This window comes from Trichosurus vulpecula, chromosome 8 (assembly GCF_011100635.1).
Source record: "Trichosurus vulpecula isolate mTriVul1 chromosome 8, mTriVul1.pri, whole genome shotgun sequence".
NCBI lineage: Eukaryota > Metazoa > Chordata > Mammalia > Diprotodontia > Phalangeridae > Trichosurus > Trichosurus vulpecula.
Window position 1 is genome coordinate 43,874,037 of NC_050580.1, and position 14,711 is coordinate 43,888,747.

A 14,711-nucleotide genomic window follows, 5' to 3' on the forward strand; every position below is an offset into this window, starting at 1 on the left:
TTGTTCTCCTTAGCTTCCAAATCTGCGCACATGGCTTCCCAGGGCCCTGAGGTTCCCATTAGCTCTAGGAGGGCAGCTAAAGCTCTCCTACTCTGGCTCCAATCTTTTAACTTTCCAGGCTTGTTTCACCTTACTCACCCTTAGGTATACTGTGTTCCAGCCAAACTGACTGGCACATGATGTTCCTTTTCCTCCCTCCATGCTTTTACCCAGGCTCTCCCTCACACCCAGGAAGCTGTACGTCCCTCCTGCCTCTTGCAATCCCTACCTCCTTTCTGTTTTAGCTCCTGTCACACCCTGACCAGACCTTCCTCTTTCCCTCCTGCCCCTCACCTCCAGGTATTGGTGTTTGCTCTTTCCTACAACATTCCTTTGTATCTGTTTCTGTAAGTGGGCATCCTTCTAGTAGAATGGAATCTCCTTGAGGCCAGGAACTCTTTGCACCCCCAGCATCTAGAACAGTGCCTTGTATATAGGAAGTACCTAAAAACATAGGGCACTTTGTGGGTGCAGTTTGGTTTGGTTGTTGTCCTTCGATGATCCATACCTCGTTGCATCTTAGCTTCCGAAGTTGCATCGAAAGCACAGTCATCTGCAAACAGAAAATCATGCACCAGCACTCCCTCCACTTTGGTCTCGCCTTGTATCCTTTTCAAGTTGAAGAATTTACCATCTGTGCAGTAGCTGACCTTGATGACGTGTTTGTCCTCATTGAAGATAGTTGCACCCAAGATCGGACATGGATATTGAGGGCATCATTCCTCTGAAAAAGGTGCAGAGAGAACATAGGCACCTTATGGCCCCAGTGAAGACTTAGGTACTCTGAGAACACGGTGGAGAGGGATACTTTGAATACAGATAAATAGGCTAAAGACACAGGCAGATACTCTAGAGATAAATACACCTAGTGCAAAGGCTGTAATCCTGCAAAGGCAGTGAACATGGGTCAGTGAACCAGGCAAAGGTTCTCATAGAGACAGGTGACCTGATTCACTGTTGAGTATGCTGAAGATACACAGCCCAGTCTTCCAGTGCTAAAGCAGTAGGCAGTATAAATAATCAGGTGCATGTGTTTGAGAAAGAAAGGTCTGAAAAAGTACTTAGAAAAGAAAATGTGGTGGTGCTTAAGGAAGATGTCCTTGGGGATAGTGTGGATTCTTGCATTAAGTCAGGGTTGGATTAGATGGCATGTGAAGTTTGAAATCCCACAATATGAGCACCCAGGACAAAGGTGAGGACTCAAAGGCAGTAAAGTGAGGAACCATAAGCACCTCAATAATTGGTACAATGAAGGCAATATAATTGAGTTCTCTGGACATCCTGGAGATAAAAATGGGCTACAAGAGAACCCAGGCTAGCACATTTAGGACCTGGTTGGAAGTTGTGCTTAAGTAATTGGATTCAGTGAAGACACGAGAAGGTTCGTTGAAGACCTAAGTATATATGTCTGGGCATATGCGTATATGCATGCATATATACATATACACATACAAACACACACATATATACATACACACATATATATGTATGTTTGTATATACACACCCCAAAATTATTGTTTAGTTTCAGTTGTATCTGGCTCTTTGTGACTCCTTTTGGGAGTTTTCTTGGAAAGATACTGGACTGGTTTGCCATCTCCTTCTCCAGCTCATTTTACAGGTGAAGAAACAGGCAAACAGGGTCAAGCGACTTGCCCAGGATCACACAGCTAGTTAAGTATCTGAGGCTGAATTTGAACTCAGGTCTTCCTGACCTAGCTGCCCCGTATACCAAGATGCATTGAGCCTAAATCAAGAAGGTGTAACTTCCACTCATTGCTTCTGTTACTGCCTTCTGAGAACTTTTGTTTGGCCTCAGAGAATAAAATGAGGATGAATAATAGGTGGTGACTGCGAAGAGAAAAATTTAGGCTTGATGTCAGGAAAAATTTCCTAGCAATTTAGAGCTGTCTAAAAGTGCAGTGAGCTGTCTCGGGAGGTGGTGAATTCCTTCTCCTTGGAGATCTTCCAGTAATTGCTTGTCAGATATATTTAATAGGGATTCCTTTGAGGGGTATAGGTTGGATTAAGTGGCTTTTCAGGTCCTTTCCAAATCTGCAATTCTGTGATAACACTGTAATCATTGTACTTGGATTCTAATTACTTTTAATTTGTTGTAGTTCAGTTGTCTCAGTTGTGTCTGACTCTTCATGACCTCATTTGGGGTTTTCCTGGTAAAGATATTGGAGTGGTTTGCCATTTCCCTCTTCAGCTCATTTTACAGATAAAGAAACTGAGGTTAGCAGGGTTAAGTGGCACAGAGAGAGATAGACACACACACGCGTGTACACACACACACACACACACACACACACACACACATACACACACACACACAGAGGAGTCACAGGAGTTGAAGGATCTTCCAGGGTGAGAAGGCAGCTGAGTCATGGTGAGAAAGTCCAGAGTCAGGAATAGCTATGGAAGTGGAATTCCTTCCAAGGAATGCTGTATTTGGAGTGTACCCATCTCTGTTCTCAGGGTTTGTCTATCATCTCAGTGTATGATTTCCCATCTCCTCATTGAGTCCTTAGTGTACCTGTATGTCTCATGTCTTCACTGCATCCTCAACAGACCTGCCTTTACCTACACTCTTTGCTTGCTCTACACCCTCATTCAATTGGGTGCACTTGTGTCTCCATTAGACCTTCCTAGATCCACTGAGGGAGGCTGTGTCCCTGAAGTTACCTGTGAGCCCAGTTGGAGAGGATTGTGACTCTAGAACTCAATGGGAAAGGCTGTGACCCTGAAATCTTGTCTTTGCTCCTCCTCACCACTCAAAAATGCTAGTTATTTTAAAAACATTTTTATTTAATATTTTAGTTTTCGACACTGATTTCCACAAGATTTTGAGTTACAAATTTTCTCCCCATTTCTACCCTCCCCCCCCATTCCAAGATGGCTTATATTCTGATTGCCTTGTTCCCCAGTCAGCTGTCCCTTCTGTCACCCCACTCCCCCACCATCCTCTTTCCCCTTACTTTCTTGTAGGACAGGATAGATTTCTATACTCCATTCCCTATATATCTTGTTTTTTTTTTTTTTTGAGCATCTGCTTTTAAAAATTTGAGTTCCAAATTCTCTCCTCTCTTCCCTTCCCACCCACCCTCCCTAGGAAGGCAAGCAATTCAACATATGTCACACATGTATCTTTATGTAAAACACTTCCACAATAATCATGTTGGAAAAGGCTAACTATATTTCCTTCCATCCTATCCTGTCTCCCTTTATTCAGTTTTCTCCCTTGACCCTGTCCCTTTTCAAAAGTGTTTGCTTTTGATTACCTCCTCCCCCTATCTGCCCTCCCTTCTATCATCCCCCCTTTTTTATCCCCTTCCTCTTACTTTCCTGTGGAGTAAGATACCCAATTGAGTATGTATGTTATTCCCTCCTCAAGTCAAATCCAGTGAGAGCAAGATTCACTCATTCCCCCTCACCTGCCCCTTTTTCCCTTCCAACAGAACTGCTTTTTCTTACCCCATTCTATCTCTCCCTTTCTCCTTCTCTCAATTTATTCCTCTCTTGCCCCTTAATTTTATTTTTTAGATATCATCCCTTCATATTCAACTCACCCTGTGCCCCTCTGTCTATATATTTAATATATATATATTCCCTTTAACTACCCTAATACTGAGAAAGGTCTCATGAGTTACACACATCATCTTTCCATGTAGGAATGTAAATCCCTTATGAATTCTCTTTGTAGTTTACCTTTTTATGCTACTCTTGATTCTTGTATTTGAAAGTCAGATTTTCTATTCAGCTCTGGTCTTTTCGTTGAGAATCTTGAAAGTCCTCTATTTTATTGAAAGTCTATATTTTGCCTTGGAGCATGATATTGCTGGGTAGGTGATTCTTGGTTTTAATCCTAGCTCCTTTGACCTCCCAAATATCAAATTCCAAGCCCTTTAATCCCTTAATGTAGAAGCTGCTAGATCTTGTATTATTCTGATTGTGTTCCCACAATTTTCAAATTGTTTCTTTCTGGCTGCTTGCAGTATTTTCTCCTTGACCTGGGAACTCTGGAATTTGGCGACAAGATTCCTAGGAGTTTTCTTTTTGGGATCTTTTTCAAGAGGTGATTGGTGGATTCTTTCAATTTCTATTTTACGCTCTGGTTCTAGAATATCAGGGCAGTTTTCCTTGATAATTTCTTGAAAGATGATATCTAAGCTCTTTTTTTGATCATGGCTTTCAGGTAGTCCAATAATTTTTAAATTGTCTCTCCTGGATCTATTTTCCAGGTCAGTGGTTTTTCCAATGAGATATTTCACATTGTCTTCCATTTTTTCATTCCTTTGGTTCTGTTTTTATGATATCTTGATTTCTCATAAAGTCACTAGCTTCCACTTGCTCCAATTTAATTTTTAAGTTGATATTTTCTTCAGTGGTCTTTTGGAGCTCCTTTTCCATTTGGCTAATTCTGCCTTTCAAGGTATTCTTCTCCTCATTGGCTTTTTGGAGGTCTTTTGCCTTTTGAGTTAGTCTATTTTTTAAGGTGTTATTTTCTTCAGTATTTTTTGGGTCTCTTTTAGCCAGTCATTGACTTGTTTTTCATGGTTTTCTTGCATCACTCTCATTTCTTTTCCCAATTTTTCCTCCACATCTCTTACTTGCTTTTCGAAATCCTTTTTGAGGTCTTCCATGGCCTGAGACCAATTCCTATTTTTCTTGGAGGCTTTTGATGTAGGCTCTTTGACTTTGTTGACTTCTTCTGGCTGTATGTTTTGATCTTCTTTGTCACCAAAAAAGGAATCTAGAGTTTGAGTTTGAGTCTGTTTGTTTTCTCTGCCTGTTCATGTTCCCAGCCAACTACTTGACCCTTGAGCTTTTCATCCAGGCATGACTGCTTGTAGAGTAGAGGGTACTTTGTCCCAAGCTTCAGGGTCCAAGCACTGCTGTTTTCAGAGCTACTTCTACTCCACCATCACTACAGGCTCTGTCACAGCAGCACTCCTGCTCCCCCAAGAACTGCCAACCAGGACCACAATCCAGATGCAAGCAGGGCACAGCAAGAGAAACTGCCTTTGTGCCCACAAAGTGCTCCTTGCACTCCCGCTCTGATCCGCTGCTAGATTCCTCCCACTGTGTGAGCCAGGGACTCAGGAAGCAGCTGATGCTGGAGCTCTGGAAGCAGCCTCAGGATCTTCCTGCTGCTGCCACTGGCACCACTGCACCACCTCTGCGACCCCCAGGACTGGAGCTGGACCACTCTTACCCTGATCCAGCAGTTTTCCCACTAACCTGGTCTTTGGCGTTTGTGGGTTGAGAAGTCTGGTAACTGCCACAGCTCAATGATTTATGGCCCTAAGGCCTGTTCTGGCCATCTGACTCCAGGTCTGGTCTGTCCTGGCATGGCCTATGCTGAGCTGTGCTCTGCTCCCAGCACCATGTGATAGACCCTTCCCAGTGACCATCCAGAGTCTCCTGGGCTGGAGATCTGTTTCCCTCTGCTATTTCATGGGTTCCACAGCTCTACAATTTGTTCAGAGCCATTTTTTACAGGTATTTGGAGGCATTTGAGAGACAGCTTAAGCAAGTCCCTGCTTTCCAGCCGCCATCTTGGCTCCACCCCCAAGAATGCTATTCTACAAAACAAAAAAGTACCTGGCCTGCTCTATGCCCTCTGAGCCTAATTTCAGAATGCTATGATGCCAGAGGTCTCTTTGTGTACTAACATGAAATGCTGTGGTCCTGGGAAAAACCTCTTGAGTACAACTAAAGAGGTCATATGTATGAGGATCAATGGGAGAAAATAAAATTTCTTAGCCTAGAGAAGAGTTAGGAAGATCACATAAGTATTTTCAAGTATTTGAAAGACTGTCCTGTGGAAGAGAGATTTTTTTCTGTTTAACTCCAGAGGCAGAACCAGGAGCTATGGATAGAAATGCAGAGAACTTATTTGGCCCAAACAAGGAACAACCTTCACGTTGCTTCTTAATAGATGCTTGTTTGATTAACAGTCAGGGGTTCATAAAAATAAATAGCGTGTCTGGGGAGCTAGTGGACTCATCCTCCTTAGGAGCCTTGATGCAGGAGCTAGGGGACAACTTGATGGGGTTGTTAGAGACAACATTCCTAGGGGTGGGTGGTGATTGATGGCCTTTCAGGTGGCCATTCTGTGACATTCTGTGACAGCCTCACTGGTGAAGGAAGGTGTGGGCCCCACCAGGGAAGGTCATGACCCTGGCACAGCCTCTGAGCTGTACTGGGGAAAGTCCTCACCTTGGCAAACATGCGAGACTTACATAACACATGGAGATTTGCGAAAGGGCTTCTTGACATGATCTCCTGGGGTCCTTACAATAACTCAGTGAGAGAAATAGGCATTATTATTACTCATGTTTTACAAATGAGGCTCAAAGAGCAACTGACCCCAAAGTTTTATCCTTGTGACCCCTAGCATTCCCTCTGATACAGACTAAAGAAGTTGGGAGTCCTTGAAATCATTTGTACCTTTCTAGGGAAGGCTGGACCCCTAAAAGATCCCTCGAGAAAAACCAGGGAAACTTATGTCCCTGAAATAGTCTCTGAGCCCCAGAGGAGAAAATCATGGCCTTGAAAAGCCTTTTTTCTTAAACCCTATTTAGAAATAATGAGATTTTGCAACACCTTCCAAGTTCTAGTTAGGCCCTCTTATACTTGATAAGGAAAAGCTCTGAATGGTGAAACCATTGGATCCTTTCTAAGAATAATGTTTTTAAATGCATAAAATTTATTAAAATAGAAAGAAAACCAATTATATTGAAATAAAATTATCAAAATATTTTTAAAATAACACACCCCAGGTTAAACATCTTTGCATGTTGTTTGAACAGAACTGGGAAGGTGCACTTGGAACACCCTTAGTCCCACTGGGGAATTCTGTGTCCTTTGAAAGGTCTGTTTGATGTTCTAAGGAAGGCTGTGGAAATTAAAAAAAAAATTTTTTAGTATGGCTTCCAACCCTTCTCAATAGGACTGAGCTCTACAGGGAACACACTTCAAGCTCCACTGGGAATTGTAATATCCATAAAACACATTCAGAGCTTGGCTGAGCAAAGTTTTGACCTCATCCCATACTCCATTCTCTTGAGAGACACAGTAAATCTATATTTTGGGAAGGCGTTTGCCAGAAGACTAATTGGAAAGAACACAATCAGCACAATTCAATTTAACCAACATAGCAAGAACACTGATTAGGATTCAGAACTGAATGATTGACTGGGCCCAGAGAGTGGTGATTATGTTGTCAGCCTAGAAGGCGGTATCTGGTGTCATACCCCATGGTTCTTTCCTTGACTGAACATTTTAATCGATGACTCGGACAAGGGGATAGATGACAATCTTATTAAGTTTCTGGTCTGCATGAAACTGACTTGGGAGACCTATTACACTGGATTATAGAATTGAGAATCCAGAAAAGATCTTGACCAGCTGAAACCACAGACTGTCTCTAAGAAAATGAGTTGGAATAGATGGGAAGTTCTGTACTTAGATCTTTTAAAAAAAAGTATTTCCATTACTCAAGTGCAGGATGGGGAAGGCAGGACTGGATGGCCACTTGTTGGAGTATTGCAGAGGGATTCCCAGTACAGGGATGGTTTGGACTGGATGACCCCAAATGGGAGATTCTGTGATTTCATGAGATGCTATATGCTGCTATTCACCACAGATAACTGGTTAATATTGAAAGTACAATGGCTTCAAAAAAAACTGAAAAATGTTGTTGCTTGTATGATATTGTACAAAGAACATGGGAACAGAATTAGAAGGCCAAGGTTTGTGTCCCACCTTGACCATTTAAGTAGCTCTATGACTATGGGCCTCAGTTTCATCATATAATAGCATTTAGGTTTATAAAGTGCTTTACAAATATTATCTCATTATATCCTTCAACAACCCTGGGAAGAAGGAGGTGTTATCATTATTTCTATTTTACAGATGAGGAAACCAAGGCATACAGAGGTTAAGCAACTTGCCCAGGGTCACATAGCTAGTAAGGGTCTGAGACTAGATTTGAACTCAAGTCCTCCTGATTCCAGGGCTGGTTCTCTAACCACTGCACCACCTAGCTGCCCCAGCATTAACATTTTGTGATCCTATGTCCTTAGTATATATTTAGAACTCAGGACTTTCTGACTGCCAAGTCCAACAGGATGCCTGGCTGCAGTGTTCTATAGAATAAAGGAGTTGGAATAGATGATTAATAAAGTCCCTGTCAACATTAACATTTTTTTTTGAGGCAGTCAGGGTTAAGTAACTTGCCTAGGATCACACAGCTAGTAAGTGCCTGAGACTGGATTTGAACTCAAGTTCTGATTCCAGGGCTGGTTCTCTAACCACTGTACCACCTAGCTGCCCCAGCATTAACATTTTGTGATCCTATGTCCTTAATATATATAAATGAACATTCCTCTTCTGATTCTACCAGCTACATGAGAATGGCAGACTTTATCATCAGACTTCATAATGATTGCTAATTTTTCAAGAGGGACAGAGCATCATGACCCAGTTCTTTAGCAGGATGAGGTTACAGGTCAGTACGTGTAGCTCTTTCTATCGCATTCATTTCTGCAGATGATGCTTAGTAATATGACTCATTTTCTAACAATTTCGCAGCCTTAGGTCGCCTGAAACCTTCTTGAAATCACCTGGGCTAAGATGCTCTGACTTTCCCAAGGGCCACCATGACGAATTAAGAACCAGTCCCTTGTCAGTCTTATTATAGTTATTGTTACATTTGCTTTTTTTCCCTCCCTGCAAGATGAGATTCAGGACTAACCTTGGACTAGCTCTCTTCTTAAAACCCTGAGATTAGGCAGCAGGAGAGTATTAGATTGCAAATGGAAGTAATTGGAAGCGTTTAGATTCTGAGCACCAGATATGGTCATTCTAAATCTGTGTTCCATGCAAAGAAGAAAAATACAGCAAATCCAAACCCAGGGAGCAATGCTAGTAGCCATGTCATCACACCTCCTGCACTAATCTACCATATCAGCCGCAAAATCTCTTGCATCTGACTCATTTCCGTTCCCATTGCCACTTCCTTAATTCAGGCACCCATCCCTTCTGCGAGGATGCTGCCTTGCTGGACGTTTTTTTTTTTTAATTTAGCAAATATTTATTGTAATAATAGTAAGTAATATTTCTGGGCAGCTGGGTGGCACAGTGAATAAAGAGCCAGGCTTAGAGTCAGGAAGATCTGAGTTTAAATCCCACCCCAAGTCACTTAACCCTGTTTGCCTCAGTTTCCTCGTCTGTAAAATGAGCTGAAGAAGGAAATGGTGAACCACTCCAGCATCTTTGCCAAGAAAACCCCAAATGGGGTCATGAAGAGTCAGGCACAACTAATACAACTAAACAACGAGCACAAAAAGTAACATTTCTATAGCAGTTTTAAGGTTTACAAAACACTTTCCTCACAACGGCCTTGTGAGGTAAGTGGTGCAAATTTAACAGATGAGGTAACTGAGACTCAGACAGGCTGTCATTTGTCCATATCAACCACACTGGGATTCGGACTCAATCATTAAACATTTGAACATTTATTAAGTGCCTACGGTGTACCAAGAACTGTGCTAAAGACTTAGGGACACAAAAAGAGGCCAAAGACAGTCCCTGCCCTCAAGGAGCTCACACTCTAGTTAGGGAGACAACAAGCAAACAAATACATGGGAACAAGCTATATACAGGGTAGATAGGAAGTATTTGACAGAGAAAGCATTAGAGTTAAGAGGAGTTGGGAAAGGCTTCCTGTAAAAGACATCATTTTGTTATTGTTTGTCTTTTGTTCTTGAAGAGGACCGTAACATTAGGAAGGCGATGCCGTGACATGCAAGTGAGTTGGATTTAAGTGAGGGAGGGCTGTGCAAGTAAAGAGTCACTCTTTCCTCATGGGGACTCGGGTTTCCTAATTACAAATCTGGTAGTCTTTTTAACTCATGCTAACTTCCATTTACTGTGTGTAAGGCACTCTATGCAGATGTGTGAGGTACAATACAGAATCAATTGAAAACAAAATGATAGCTCCCAAAGTTAAGGAGCTTATGTTCTAAAATGAAAACCAACAAAGGCAGCATTCTTCAATACTCCAATGGATCTATGATCTTATTAGTGTAGAATCTTCCTCCTGTGAGGCAGATTGCAGCTTATTCATGCCCTCTCCTATGGGATTTTTGTCCAGCCTAGCTGGCCATTTTGCTGCCATTGGCTTCCATCTTCACCCTTCACACGGCAGCTCAACTCATTTTCCTAATGAACATCTCTGTTCCTATCACTCTTCTATTCAAATTACCTTTTGAGGCTCCCCAGTGCCTACTTTAAAAAATGAGCTTCTAATCCTGATATTCCATTCTGCCATCTGCAGTATGGCTCCACCTTGACTTCTTTCCTACTGCCTTCTCTTCATATACTCTTGAGTACCAGTCAAACTGGGCTATTATTCCTTGCCTGTTCTTCTTTCCTTCTCTCTCTCCTGTCCCTCAGCCTTCTTAGAATGCATACATTCTCCCTCTTCTCCATATTTTGGAGTCTCTTTTCTTACAAGGCCCAGCTTAGGTGGCATCTCTTCCGTGACCGCCTTACATGTACCAGTTCATTTCAAGAGGAAGAGACTTCCTGACATCAAGGGGGAATTGGGAAAGGCTTTGTGGAGGAAATAACACCTGAACTGACAGTAGAGAGAGAAAATCAGGGATTCTGAGTGATGGAGATGAGCAGGGGGCTATACTAGACATAGGTTACCACTTGTTCAAAGACACCAAGGTGAGATGGAGGACATGTGAAGGTGGGAAAGGGTGGGGTCCTTATGGTAGAGAACTTTAAGTGCCAGACTGAGGTTTTTATAATTTAACTTGAGGCATAAAGGAGCCACCGAAGGGTTTTGAGTAGGGGAGGGACAGGATCAGGTTCCTGTTTTGGAAATATAAGTTTGGCAGCTTCTTGGAGGATGTTTTGAGAGCATAGTGACTGGAAGCAGGGAGGTGAATTAGGAGTCTAATGCAATTGTCCTGGTGAAAAATGAGGACACGGAGCAGTGACTATGAATGGGGGATTGGTGTGATAAATGTTGTAGAAGTTGTTGTTCATTTATTTTCAGTCATATCTGGCTCTTTGAGACCCCATTTGGGGTTTTCTTGGCAGAGATGCTGGAGTGGTTTGCCATTTCCTTCTCCTGCTCATTTTACAGATGAGGAAACTGAGGCAAACATGGTTAAGTCCAGGGTCACACATCTAGTAAGTATCTGAGGCCAGATTTGAACTCAGGAAGATGAGTCTTCCTGACTCCAGTCCTAGCACTAGCTATGCTCTATAGCGCCCCCTAGCTACCCTGTGGTAGAGGTAAACTGGACAAAATGCATGACTGATTGGATATGCTGAGTTGGGGTGGGGGTGGAGAGTGAAGGGCTAAGGATGACTCAGATGTTGCCAATCTGGGTGGCTTTACAGAATTGTGGTGCCTTGGATGGAAATAAGAAGTTCAGAGGAGGGATGGGTAAATTATGTTTCTCTGCAAACTATTTGGGGAAAAAAAAAAGTCAACCAATGCTCATGTCAAAAAGAGATTTGGCAAATTATGTGCAAAAATACTGTGGGTGGGTTTAAACATGTTGGTTAAACCAAAAAAGCTCAAAATGATTTAAGTCTAGAGCATATTTCTCTCGGTTTATTCCATCATCACAATAAAGACAATTGTTATTATTTAGGACGCTCCAAGGACCTCCAAACCATTCCTTTAAGAACATTCTAGTGACCCTGGGCAAGTCACTGAACCCCAATTGCCTCACCATAATAATAATAATAATAATAATGATAATAATAATAATAATAATAATAAATTTGAGGATTTTTCCGGCAATGAAAGTCAAGCTCACCTTCCTATATTCTGAAGATTCTTACATTGCTCAGGACCTTTCAATTTAAAAAGCACCTTTTACATCCACGATCTCAGTTGATCCTTTGCTGTTCCTGTGTATCCTGTTACCTGATCCCTGGGGAAAAAATCACCCTTCCTTCCTCCGTAATTTGCAACTGAAACTTTGCGATATTTGTTCACTTGCAGAATTATTGATATATAATTGTGTTAATATAGAAGTCTGGTCCTTGTGCTGTTTTTTTATTTTGCATTCTGAAAGCCTAAACAAGAGTCCTGGGGAAGAGGGATGGGTAACAAGGCAACTTCCTCCCTGATAACTTTAAAAATATTGTTTTTTCATAAAATTGCAGTCTGTGGGCTGCCTTCTGATAAGTTTTAGGAGAGCAGAAGATCCAGGTGATGTAAACAGATTCATTAGACACATTCAAATCTATTTTCCAACTTACAAGGCCAGCAAGAATCTCAACTTCCTAATGAAAAAGCATCTATAATTACCTTGCCTGGGGAACTATCTCCCACTTAGGATCTTTCATCAGTCACATGTATTCCCAGGCTGCTTCCTAGGTACAGCCTGTTATTTGATAAACTAAGGAAAAAATTACCTAAATGTTTTCTGCAGAACCATAAGGCTTTTTAGCCTTTACTTCAATATTAAAAAAGAAAATTTCTTTTAAAGAAATACCCAGCAAGCCTAATATTCTGGGCTATGTTTTTATATGTACACACATTTAGATGCATTTCTCATAATAACACCGATGTGAAGTTCTGAGCTATTAAAACTAATGGATAAAAATGGAGAATGAGAACCACTATATACAGGTCCTGGACTACAAAACACTTCTCCATAAAGAGCCGTGCATTGCTTTCGATTTTGTCATTCATTGTTCTTGAAGCTGAGGTTTCGGTTTTCATATCTTGCCAGTATCACGGAAGCCAGACTGCAAACATTGAAGTGAAAGAAAGAAGGATTTCTGGTTGATAGTTAAGTATCCAGATATTCCTGTTTGCAGGTGAAAGCATACACATTATGCTGAACCTGAGGAACTCTAAAACACCTCTTAATATGCCAGAAAAGTGGCTTAACTGTTCTCATATCCTTCGATCCATTGGCAATATTACTGACCCCCAGGAGGCCAGACAGAGAAGTCTGATATATGCCCAAAGGGGCAGCCGGGGGCACCATAGTGCATAGAGTACCCACCCTGGAGTCAGGAAGACACTTGCTAGCTGTGTGACCCTGGGCAAATCCATTAACTCTGTTTGCCTCAGTTTCCTCATCTGTAAAATGAGCAGGAGAAGGAAATAGCAAACCACTCCAGTATCTTTGACAAAAAAAGCCCAAATGAGTGGACATGACTGAAAAACAACTAAACAACATATACCAAAATACCTTCCCTCCTCCCCCTTCCCCTCTCCCTCCTCTTTCCCTCTTTTCCCCCTTCCCCCCTCCCTAACCTCCCCCTCCTATTCTCCCTCCTCCCCCGCCTCCCTCTCTTGGCAGTAAAGAACTGAAAACAAAATGGATGATTTCATTTTGGAAGTGTGGCATATTAATGTAATTGCATATATCATTATTGTGTACTAAGAAAGCAATTGGGTGATGCAGTGAAAAGAATGCTAGGCCTGGAGTTAGGAAGACCTGAGTTCAAATCTGACAGACTCTTTTATTAGTCATTTCACTTCTGTTTGCCTCAGTTTCCTTAACTGTAAAATGGGGATAACAGGGACACTTACTGCTCAGAGTTGTTGAGGATCAAATAATATCTGCAAAAGTGCTCAGCCTGTAGTAGATACTATGTTAATGCTGGCTAATAATATTATTAAAATGACAAAAATGAGAAATTCAAAGAAATATGGGATTTTTGAATGAACTGAAATAAGCAGAAGCAAATGATTACAGCATTGTAAATGAAAGGATGGCTGAAGAGAAAGCCGGTGATGGTCCCAGAGAGCAGATAATGAAACCTAGCTCTCTCCGGAGAGTGGAAAGGTGGGGTAATTCCTGTAAACTCCAGTGGCTCCCTATTAACCCCAGGATCAAATATTAAATGTTTTGTTTGGCATTTAAAACCCTTCACGACTTTGCCTGTTTCTGTCTCTCTAGTTACTCTCCTCCCTTTCATGTACTCTATAGTCCAGGGACACTGTCCTTCACGTGTGACACTCTGTCTCCTGACTGCTTTTTATTGGCTGGCCCCCAGGCCTGCAGTGTTCCCCCTCCTCACCTCTGCTCCCTGGTTTACTTCAAGGTTTAGTTTCAATCTCACCTTTGGCAGGAGGCTTTTCCTGGTCTTCTCTGCTACTGGTGACTGTCGTCTGAGATGACCTTCCATCCACCCTGTACATTTCTTGTTTGTACATGGTGGGGAACCGTGCGAACTCCTCGAGGGCCCAGACTGGTTTTTTGCCTTTCTTTGGAGTCCCAGTACTTAGCACAACGCCTGGCACATAGTAAGTAATGATGATAACAACGAGCATTCATATAGTGCTTTAAAGTTTGCAAAGCTCTTGCAGATATCTCATTTGAAGGGGAGGGATGGAGCATTTTTATTGCACCTACTATGTACTAGGCATTTTTGCAAATATTATCTCATTTGATCCTCACAATAACCATGGGAGGTAGGTGCCATAATTACCCCCATTTTACAAATGAGGAAACTAAGGCAGATAGAGGTTAGTGACTTGTCCAGGATCCAAGTTAGCAAGTGCCTGAGGCTGGATTTGAACTCAGATCTTTCTGATTCCCGGATCTGCATTCTATCCACTATCTATCCACATTCTATCCCAGGTGCCTCTAATGAGTACTTAATAAATGC